At 40.0% G+C, this 12,158-nt stretch overlaps 1 long non-coding RNA gene across 1 annotated transcript; it reads right to left on the bottom strand.

Annotated features, from left to right (window-relative positions):
- Window positions 1-3,447: 3,447 nt before the first annotated feature.
- Window positions 3,448-11,028, bottom strand: LOC110333569. Its single transcript, XR_002381085.1, has 3 exons — window positions 10,946-11,028; window positions 10,366-10,440; window positions 3,448-6,273 (listed from the first exon to the last, which is right to left on the bottom strand). It is a non-coding gene; the product is annotated as an uncharacterized LOC110333569 (long non-coding RNA).
- Between the last annotated feature and the right edge of the window lie 1,130 nt (window positions 11,029-12,158).

Genomic DNA, 12,158 nt, shown 5'->3' with positions numbered 1-12,158 from the left:
TCTCTCTCTCTCTCTCTCTCTCTCTCTCTCTCTCTCTCTCTCTCTCTCTCTTTCTCTCTCTCTCTGCCTTTCTTTCTCTTTCTCTTCCCCCTGGTGACTCCTTGGGCCTCAATCTTTGGGGCCAGTGAACTAGCCCCAGCTTCCCAATCAATCTGTCTTTAATATAACATTATCTGGCTTTGATTGGTTCATTTTACCCTTGGGGAAATAATTCATCAGTGGGGAAACAAAGCCCAGTTGTGCCTATACAGGTAGAAAGGCTAGTAAACACACAGCACAGGTGGCATCCAGTCTCTTTGGATTTAAGCCCTAGTTCATACACGTGAGTGCTACCACCTGAATGTCGGAACTCAAGATCCAGCACTGTGAAAAGAAGTAGTGTTGGAGTCCCGTGCAGTGGCACAGGCCTGAGATCACATCTGGTCAGAAGACTGAGAAAGGAGGCTGAGAGGTGACTTGACTAGGCAATGTAGCATGACATTCTCTCAAAAATAAAAGATAAAGAGGGGTTTGAAGTATGGTCAGTGGCAGGGTGCTTATCTAGAATGTGCGAAGCCTTGGACTGGAAAGTTCCCAGCACTGAACCCAAATGTAGAAAAAATGAATCTAAAAATGAAAACAAAATCCTATTCTAGAAGCCACTAAGCTACCATACTTTGTTTAGGCCATCATAGTAGACAGAGTGAGACTACTGCATTTTATGTTTGGGATATTTAAAAATCGCATGTACTAGACTACATAGGATTTAGCCTAGAGTGAGAAACTGGTATCAGAGGTATGAGGAAGGAATAAAGGGTACAGAAGAGAGTAGGGAACAGAAACAGACCCCATTGCAGTAGGCACTTACAGTAGGGGTGAAGACAAACTTAACCCCAGTGCTTCTGGAATCATGTCATAGTGTCAGCATCAACAGAGGAGACCACCATCCTTCACCCATCTTCTGTCTCCCTTCGGCCAGGAGCAGAAGGGTCAATGCCATATTCCTGAGCTGAGTGCTTAGATCCCCACAAATCAGGTTCACTCCCATTTTAATGTCAAGATACAAGAAAATGGGACAATTTGGGAGTGTTTTTCTACTCTTAGCATAATACTTGTGATAGAAACATTCCAATATCCTTTTAAAGATATGATTAAAAGTTTGCTGAAAAATACTAAATATGGAGATAAACTGGTCTTAAATTATATAAATTGTTAAATTGTGGGAAGGAGAAAGATAGCAGAAGAGAAGCAAAATTAATACACATGCCATTATTGCTATTTTATTAGTAAAGAAATGATTGTGAATGCATTTTCTTTTAATTTGCAAGCCACCATTCACAAATGTTAAACAAGATCACACTTTCCAGAGCAATAAAATACAAATGTAAACAAAACAACTCAAAGAAGTTAAACAAAGTTGAGTTGAACAACTTAAAGAAGAGGCCAAAGGAAAAGGAAAAACAAACAAACAAATATAAATACACACATACACAAAACAACAACAACAACAAAAAGAGATAAGGTTGAGGAAGATACTTAAATTGAAACTCCTCTGGATTGAATGAAGTATAATCCCATGATCTATTTGTTTACGGTGCATGTGCATGTGGTGTGTGCATGCTTGCAGATGTGTGTGTTGGTATGTATGCGGTGTGTGTGTGTGTGGAGAGGTTCAGTGCGTGTGTGTGTGTGTGTGTGTGTGTGTGTGTGTGTGTGTGTAAGGATGCGTGTGGGCTCTATGAATGTCTTGGCATGCATGTTAAGCCCAGTGTCTTCTGGGTTACTCTCCACCTAATTCACCCACACAAGGACTGTCCATTGAAACCAGAGCTCTCTAGTTGTCTAGCCTGGCTTGCCCTGCTTGCTCTGAAGTTCCCTCCTCTCCAATTCCCCAATGACCCAATGAAGGAACTGCAGGCACAGTGCTTAGCCTCAGCCAATGCTTCCATGGGATCTGGGGCACTGAGCTCAGGTCTTCCTCCTTGTGGAGCAAATGCTTAATCTGCTAAACTGCATTGCTAACTCATAATCTAGTACTTTTAAGGGAACTCTAAATAACAATCAGAACAGATGTGGCAACTTATACAAATGAACTGAAAAGAGTTACTGCATACTGACATAAATCACAAGTGGTTAAAGCAGTAATGATACCAAGTACGTAAAGCAAAATAATTTTTAAAAATAAAGTTTTTAAATCATAAGCAATAACATTTAAAACACTTTTTAATTTACAAATCTATTCTGTTATCATCTACTTATTTTTAATGTACTGAAAATGTCTAATAAAATGCCAACTATGAAATGGAATTTCAAATGATAAACAAATATAATAATGCTTTTAAGCATAAGCCAAGTAGAAATTTTTATCAAGGTGATCTGTTAAAGGAAAATTAGCCAATAATCTTCAACCTAATATGCATTTTTTAACAGAAGGTAAATTTTTAGATATAGAATTTAACATTACATAAGGAATCATCTGATGAGTGTTATTTTAAGAATACAGAAAAAGAGTATTATATAATTTATTAATACATAAAATCACAAAGTCAATAAAGAAAAATGTGATCATTGTAATTTTTAAAAATACATGGAATAAAATTCACATCGTAATTGCTGAAATCATCAATGAGCTCATATTATGCTATCACTGTGATTAACAGTCATAAAAGAGACTAAAAGAGAGAGGGGGGAAAGAGAGAGATAGAAATAACAGAAAGAGAAGAGGAAATGGGAGAGAAAAAATGAAACAAAGATAGGGAGGGGGGACTCATATGCTCATGTAAAGTTGGTGGATGGAGAGGGGAGGGAGGACCCAGGAGGAGATGGGGAAAGGAGATGATTAAGATATGTATAACATTCTCAAAATTAACAATTTTAACAATATTTTTAAAATTGTCATAGTTATATATTTCAAGTGGTAAAGTCCAGTGGTAGCTACAATTAAAACTGAAAACTATAATAATTACATCAAACATGATTATGTATTACTCAATGTTCTTAGAACTAAGACAGAAAGACAAAGAGCTGAGGGACAGTGATGATCTAATTCAATTGCAAATAGCATCTAAAAATGAAAAATGTTACTCTATGGAAATGTATGACAATTATTCTATTACAATTGAAAAACAGTGGTCTACCTATGTACAGGCAATTTCAAGTGTGGAAATACAATCATATAAAGAATTATTTTGTTTTTGTTGTATCAAAGTCGTAACATTCCAAGTAACAATTTCCATATAAACATACTTGATATACCTTGATTTATCAATGAAATTCCAAATATGTTGTGATACATTTATAGATCAAATGATACTTTACACATCTCAATTTTTAGCAAATTATTATTATTATTATTATTATTATTGGTTTTTCGAGACAGGGTTTCTCTGTGTAGCCCTGGCTTTCCTAGAACTCACTCTGTAGACCAGGCTGGCCTCGAACTCAGAAATCTGCCTGTCTCTGTCTCCCAAGTTAATTATTTTAAATAGTGATTCAAACAAAAGCCCAAAGTGATTTTAGGTGCTTTAACAAAGTAATACTAAACATGTTGGGGGGGAAAGAATCTGGTGAGAATAACAGAACATCTTGATGTTAATCATAGCAATAGATGCGCTTGCATCTAACAAGTCAATTGGAAAGCTATAACAAACAAAGAGTAAACACAAAACTCCCTTACCGCAGACAGGAAAAGACATCATCCTGAAATGGGCTCTAAGATATGACAACACTCCAAATCACTAGGTAGGTAAGCATCCTTTTGACACTATGATACTAATTAATGATGATGTCATATAATTGACTTAATTTTCTGTCTCATCTGCAACCAGTAGAGGTCTGAAAGAGTAAAACCTCTGTTAATTTAATCCACTTACCGGAATAGCTTTTTTAAAAAAAATAACATACATAAGCTGTTCTGAATTGTGGACATGTTCCAAACCAACTTTGTCAGTAAGATTTAATGTTGACCTATTGACATGGATTTGAAATGCCACAGGGAGCACGGGTGTCTTCTGCGTCTAGGATGCGATATCCTGAGTTAACAGTAGGTGTCACCATCTACACTACTCAGTACAGGCTTAATGCCTCATTTGCCCAAGCACATGACTTCAGGTTTACTGTGAGTTGGATGCAAAAGCATCAAAATGAGGTAGGTGAATGTTCCCACCTCCTAGGAATGTACCCAAAGCAACCACAATTTAAAAAAAAAAAAAAAAAAAAGTCAGTCTCCTGTTTTTTCAGTTGTATAATTTAAACATGTTATACATATGTTTCTTTGAATATGGAATAAAAGATTTTTGGTTTTTGGGTTTTTTTTTTGGTTTTAGTCTAAGTCAGTCTTTGTCACTTTGAACTTGACAGTAGACACAATGTTTTCGAGAGGATCATTACATTAGTTAACTAATAAGCATACAGAATTTTATAATTGTAGAATCCATATGTAATCTGTAAACCCCAATTTCTCATATAAATAAGCAACCTGAAATCCTTTATTTACCCCAAAAGCTGCTTCAGGAGCCAATGGAAAGGCAGTGGAGCCTTGTCTTTTCTCCTTATGTGTCCACATCGCGAGCCAAACTGTCTAGATTGAGTCTCGCTGTAGCAAACAAAATATGCTGGGGATAGAACAAATAATTACTAGTCTCAATGTGTCTACAACACATAGTTGTAAACCTGCCTGGTGAAAGATGACTATGCCCTGTGGGCATTTTCAAAACATAAATAGCCCTTCTATGTGACAAGCTTAGGTACAGCCCCTGGGACACTCTCTAAAGACCCCTGCTCCATACCCATTAATATCAGTTCTCCCTCTCTCTTTGGCAGAGAATAACCATGAAGCTTTTCTTTCCTAAATACATGTTTTTCTCTTAACCTGAGATGTTTTTCAGAGGGCCTTTTGGTATTCTGTGATGATAGATGCCGCAGAAACATTTAGGTGTTTTTGGACTAATTGGATAGCTTCAGTTTCCAGAGCTGTCAGCTTCTCAATGTTTTATAAGTGGAAAACTCAAGCGAAACAAAATTTCTAAAATTAAAAATAAACCCTTACAGGACATTAAAAACTAGACCACAAGGAGCTGGGATGCCTTGGAGAGTTTGTCCAAAACTATGAGCACCTCCTAATGGCTGCTTCAAAGAGCAGCTCTCTACCCCTCCCCTCAGGGGGGCTTAGAAGCAAAGCTTTCTCAGAAAAGCCATCAGTGCATAGAATTACCTCTGTGTTCCTTCCTCCCATGCACTCCCGTACATTTTCCTGGCTTGGTTTTAAGATACTGTACTATGACTCAGCATAAATACAAAATTTCATTATTGTGTCCATCACAGAGCATGAATATTCTCTCAGCTCTGGTTAAAAGAGACAGGGAAATATGTATCAGCGCAGAATGATGCCAAATCCTGGTATTTCAAAATGAAAATAAAAGATGAAAAATAGTAACTAGATATAACCTGTCATTTTCATGCTCAAATTTTTGAAAGCATGAATAAGAATTTGGCAGGGCCTGGTGGTATTTGTGTGCAGTCTCAGTGATGGAACCAGGAGGATGATAATTTCAAAATCAGCCTATTCTATGGTAGGAGTTCTAGGCCAGCCTGGGCAACTCAGTGCAACCTGGTACCGCTACAAAAGGCTGAACTAGGTCTGGATGTGAGCCACTGGTAGTGCGGTTATCAAGCATGGGCAGGACCTTAGGCTGGGTCTCTGGTACCACAGAGATCTGGGAATTTAAAATATGAGAAATTAATACAATGTTATTTAAACATTTAGGGTAACCTTGTTTCCCAATTTACAATGAAGATTATTACTGTCTGTTTTTTTTTTATTATTATTATTATTAAATGTTCACCTTGAAAAGGTGCGAAGCAGGAAATATACTACTTTTTCTGTGTTGATAACCTGGTTCTGGTGTATTGATGACAGCAGATGCTGTCCGGCGGCGTCTAAGTCGCAAACCTCAGAGTGCTGAGGGAACGCCTGCAGGTTTGCAATGTGCAGGTGACTGGATTGATTGTGAAAGAAACATAGCATGTTCCCTGGGGTGCTGCCTTTAAGACTGTAGCCAGAGCTTTAGGCTAGGTTTCTTAGGTTTCTCTGACCAATCTAAAAGCTAGCTTCCTTGCTCAGTCGGAGGATGCTTCTAAGCAGAAACCATCAGAACGCACAATTTCTTCAGTACTATCAGGCACATCACATTTATAACTCCTACTGAAGCCATCGGGTGTCTCTGCTCTTATTCTGTAGGTGGTTCTGTGCTTCCTTCCCGTAATCCCAACAGCTGCTCCCAGCCTGCCCTCCAGCTAAGAGTAAAAGAAAGTGTTATGTTGGTCTCACAGTTGGTTCTCAGTCTCTGCTAAGGATTTTAGTTTGGGTACTCACTTTAAAAACAAAACAAAACAAAACGAAACAAAAAACCCAAACCCCCAAACAAACAGACAGAACCCAGAAGAATCTCTTCTTTAAAACACGTATCCTAGTCGGCTGTGGTGGCACATGCACCTGGGAGGCAGAGGCAGGCAGATCTGTGTAAGTTTGAGACCAGCCTGGTCTCCAGAACAGGTTCCAGGACAGCCAGGACTACACAGAGAAACTCTGTCTAGAAAAACCCAACAAACAAAACAAAACAAAACAAAACAAAAGAAGAAAGAAAGCAGAAAACAATTTTTATAGAAGTTGAAATTGCCTTTTCTCTCCTGTAAACTACTGGTGAATAGCCAGATTATCACTGTAGATGAAATAAGATGTCCATGAAACATGCCTTAAAACTGACTGGAATCTAATGTCTAGAAATGTTGACTAATTCATATATGTCTACAAATTTGATCTGAATAGCAGAGCCCCAACATTTTAACCTTATTAGGTCAAGAGATACCATGCATGAGGCTAGCAAGATGAAAAAACTCAACCTCACAAGGCTTTGAATGAGTAATAGAAGGTCTATAGTAAGTTAAAATGAAGAACAATTAATAATTTATGATTCTTTTTTTGTAGGAACATTTTTATTAGATATTTTCATTATTTACATTTCAAATGCTATCCCAAAAGCTCCCTATACCCCCCTACCAACGCCCTGCTCCCCTACCCACCCACTCCCACTTCTTGGCCCTGGCATTCCCCTGTATTGGGGCATATAAAGTTTGCAAGACCTAGGGGCCTCTCTTCCCAATGATGGCCGACTAGGCCATCTTCTGCTACATATGCAGCTAGAGACACGAGTTCTGGGGGGACTGGTTAGTTCATATTGTTGTTCCATCTATAGGGTTACAACCCCTTCAGCACCTTGGGTTCTTTCTCTAGTCCTCCACTGTGGGCTCTGTGTTCCATTCTATAGATGACTGTGAGCTTCCACTTCTGCATTTGCCAGGCACTGGCATAGCCTCATATAAGACAACTATATCCGGGTTCCTTCAGCAAAATCTTGATGGCATATGCAATAGTGTCTGCGTTTGGTGGCTGATGATGGGGTGGATCCCCGGGTGGGTAGTCTCTGGATAGTCCATCCTTTCATCTTAGCTCCAAACTTTGTATCTGTAACTCCTTTCATGGGTATTTTGTTCCCTATTCTAAGGAGGAATGAAATATCCACAGGTTAGTCTTCCTTCTTCTTGGTTTTCTTGTGTTTTGCAGATTGTATCTTGGATAGTCTAAGTTTCTGGGCTAATATCCACTTATCAGTGAGTGCATACCTAGTGACTTCTTTTGTAGTTGGGTTACCTCGCTAAGGATGATATCCTCCACATATATCCATTTGCCCAAGAATATGGGATATTTCAGACAGCCTACAGTAAAAACACCTACTGATCCAAATGTTTTCATATAAACTCTCATAGGGTTGTAGTTTCTTCTCAATTGAAACACTCCCTGTGGAGGAGAGGTACAACTGGCCTCATGTTCTCACAAGTCTTATGAGACCTTTTCTTGCTTTCCTATGACCAGTCAAAAGACAACTCTTCAGGAGCAGGTAAATCCTCAGGAGAAGAGCTACCTGCAAGTTACACAAGTGATTCTAATGATGCTGCTTTTTTTGGGGGGTGGGGTGGGGAGCTGGTCATCTCACAGGTAACCTGAGGCTGTTTTTTTTTTTTTTTAATTTTTTAAAAATTTACTTACATTTCAAGTGTTAACCCCTTACCCAGTTACCCCACTCCTGGAAACCCCCTATCCCATCCCCCACCCCTCTGGTTCTATGAGGATATTCCTCCACTCACCCACCCACTCCTGCCTTACCGCCCTCAATTCCTCTACACTGGGGCCTTCATAGGACCAAGGACCTCTCCTCCCATTGATGCCTGACAAGGTCATCCTCTGCTACATATGCAGCTGGAGCCATGTGTACTCCTCGGTTGGTAGCTTAGTTCCTGGGGGATCTGAGGAGGTATGAGCTCTTCCTATGGGGTTGTTCTTCCTATGGGGTTGCAAACCCCTTCAGCTCCTTCAGTTCTTTCTCTAACTCCTCCATTGGGGACCCCATACAATGGTTGGCTTCGTGTGTCCAACTCTGTATTTGTAAGGCTCTGACAGGGCCTCTCAGGAGACAGCTATATCAGGCTCCTTTCAGCATGCACTTCTTAGCATCCACAATAGTGTTGAAGTTTGGTGACTGTGTCTGTGATGAATCCCTAGGTGGGACAGTCTCTAGATGGATTTTCCTTTAGTATCTGTTCTGCACTTTGTCTCCCTATTTTCTTCTATGAGTATTTTGTTCCCCTTTCTAAGAAGGACTGAAGCACCCACACTTTGGTCTTCCTTCTTCTTGAGCTTCATGTGCTCTAAGCACACATTGCCCCCGGGTTGTTTTTGAGATGCAGTGTCCCAAATGATCTGCCTCTTACAAACTAACTCTTGCTCAAGGTCCTCTTGTAAGGAATCCCAGTAAACTCATTGGACAGATAGCTTCTGCTCTTCGTCTGCCATTGTTTCCTCTGGTGTAAACACAAATAGGATCCCCAGAATAAGACACCCAATAACTCCCACCAAAAATGACTTCTAGGGTATACAATCAAACACAGTATAAAGTAACAGAGATCTGAAAATCATCACAACCAGTTATTACATATTTCTTTCCCTTATACTATCAACTTCAGGTGTAGACTACTAATATTCTAAGTTTTCATTTCATACTGTCTTCTGCAAACATAAATCTCTTCATGTTATACAGACAAGCATTTTATTCAGGGCTGATTTAGTTAGAAGAAACTCAAGTGGAACACATTCAGGTGAATGTGCCTCCTTGGATTGCTTCAACATAGCTAATATTTAAAAAGTGCTTTTCATATCTATCATGTTATGTTTAAGAAAAGGCATTTAGAAATCGTTTTCAAACGATAAAACTTGCAGAGACTGAAATAATGATTTTGGGGGAAAGAGAATCTGTGGCAGTGACACTGTTTTATTAGTGAAAAATAGAGTTGCCTTTCGTTAGCATTTTTGGTGAAGGGCTGCATTCCAATGAGACACCTGCACTATAAAACTATCATGATTCTGCTTCCAAGAAGGGCCTCTGGTAAGGCTGATGTGTGTCTCATCCGTGGATACGGGTATGTGACAATCCTCACACAGGAAAAATTGTCAGTGATCGTGTAGCCTCTAGAACTTTGCACAGAACACTGAAGTGGATGCTCACAGCCAGCTATTGGATGGAACACAGGGCCCCCAATGGAGGAGCTAGAGAAAGTACCCAAGGAGCTGAAGGGGGATGCAACCCTNTAGGTGNAACAACAATATGAACTANCCAGTACCCCCTGAGCTNGTGTCTNTAGCTGCATATGTAGCAGAAGATGGCCTAATNNGCCATCANTGGGAAGAGAGGCCCCTTGGTCTTGCAAACTTTATATGACCCAGCACAAAGGAAGGCCTGGGCCAAGTAGTGGGAGTGGGTGGGTAGGGGAGCAGGGCGGTGGGGGGGGGGTATAGATAACTTTCGGGATAGCATTTGAAAGGTAAATAAAGAAAATAATAATAATAATAAAAATACAGAGACTAAGGGGAAAAAAAAGAACTTTGCACAGGGAGCTTTTTTCTCTGGCTGTGGGATAGTTCACCTTGACAGTGGTAAGCCATGCCAAGCCATTAACAGAAGTTAGTATGGCTGGAGCCTAAGCTGAGAACCTCTTCCTGTACTTTGCAGTGCAGAGCTAGCCCCAGGTACAGAGAGTCAGAGAGTAATGAGGTACAGCCTTCATCATGAGAATGTGAGATGCCACAAAAAGGCTAGTATCAGGTAACTTGAGAAAGCTTTGAGTTGTGGGCTCTGGACTCATGATCCCAATAAACCAAAGCAGATGGTAGCTTCGAAAAGTGGGGCACTAAATGGAATCCTGCCTACCCCTCACCAGTAATGTCTTTAATTTTAAAGATTTATTTGCTTTTACTTTATGTATATAAGTGCTTACCTGTATGTATGTCTGTTTATCATGTGCATTCTTGGTAGCCACATCGGTCAGAAGAGGGCATCAGATACCATGGAACTGAAGTTACAGATAGATATGAATTGCCTTATGGGTGCTAGGAATTGAGCATTGGTCCTCTGGAGAGCATCCAGTGCTGTAAATTGCTGAGCCATCTCCCCAGCCCCAAGACGGCCTTGAACATAAAATACTATAGACAGTGTGAGGCAAGCATCATAGATGACAGTAAGGTAAAGCAGGAGGCAGAGAAACAAAATAAACGCCACCTCTTTTCAGTACTATAAAGACTCAAGAAGCTCCTACATTAATATTGCACAAGCAATGACTATTAAGGAAATCATGAGTAAGCCACCAAACACTTTTAGGAATAAAGAACCGAACACATCTCTCCAATAAAAAACCTGGAAGACTGAGTGGAAGTAATCTCCAGAAAAGTATTTTAAAAGAGAAGGCAAGAGGTGGGGTTGAGAGATAATAAAATTGAACATCAATAATCTAGAAATCTCTACAGGGAAGAAAAAGGAACCCAAAAGAGAGGAAGAAATATTGAGAATCCAACTTTCACCTGCTTCCACCCATGCATATACCTGTGTCCACTCAAGTGACAAAACAACCTTAGGACAGATACAGTTAGGAGAGGTCAGGGGTGGACTGCTGGGAGCCACAGTGGGGAGCTACAATGTGCTGAAGTCATAGTTCTGGATCAGAGAATAGCGTACCGCATGCGTAGGTGCAGGCATCTGGTGAGGAACTTCCTTTCTGTCCAGGCTTGCTCTTATCAAGCCATGTGCAAATTCTGGGAAAGGACAGACTGAAATACCCCAGATTGCATATCAGCGGCCCTGTACTATGGCACTTTTATCAGCTCTAAGAGACAGCCCCATGCTGTCCTCCAAATCCCCTGTCCTATTTTCCTTTGTGACTCACTCTGAAAACGGGGCAAATATTTTCTGAGCACTCACAAAGATAAGAAGTTTGCCAGCATCCTGAGGTTTGGCCGTGGGTGTCATGAGTCCCTTCTGCTTTAGAGAGCACACTCAAAGATTTTTTTGTCTTTGCTGGGCAGTTGTACCCCTGTGTCCTTGACTCTGCCCCTCCTTTCTGTTCATTGATGAATGACATGAATGACCTGACTCTCCAAAAGTCCCTTCTATAAGCTGGTCCTTGCCTGTTCTCAAGCTTTTCTACGAAGATTTATATTTCATCTGCTTTTAATAAATTTACTTTCAATACAAATGTTTATTATTGGTTGTCAAAACAAGTTTAAAAAGGAGAATATTCCCATTTATTGCAAACATGTTTATGGGGTTAAAAAAAAAAAAAAGAAAAGAAAAAAGAGAACTCCCAGTAAGATGATCTTCTCTGTGGTAATGACTCACCACTTGGAGCTTCTATATAAAGAATGGATCACATGTAAACATTCTACAGTCTGTGATGTGATGGGGGTGGGTATCGTTGAGAGAGGTAGAGCCAGAGAGAGACAAATCCTGAGTGAGGCAGAGACCTGGCTAGACCATGTAGATGGAGAGCAGACATGGACACTGGGGTGTCTTCTTTAGTTACTTCTTCACCTTTTTTTTTTCCAGCCAGCACACAACATGTTAAATACCATTATGACTTTAGACCAAGTGTATTTTCTGGTTTTCTTGTCCTCTTTATCTACACTGATCCCTGTCTCATCTGCACTCTTCCCACACTTGGGTCTCTTTCATGTCCCATGTGTGTCCTTTTCCAATTATCTCCACTGACCTTATTTTTTGAGACTGGGTGCCTTACTT

Source organism: Mus pahari, chromosome 15 (assembly GCF_900095145.1).
Source record: "Mus pahari chromosome 15, PAHARI_EIJ_v1.1, whole genome shotgun sequence".
In the NCBI taxonomy this organism is placed as follows: domain Eukaryota; kingdom Metazoa; phylum Chordata; class Mammalia; order Rodentia; family Muridae; genus Mus; species Mus pahari.
Note: the sequence above shows the minus strand (reverse complement) of the source record. Positions and strands in the feature narration are given on the sequence as shown.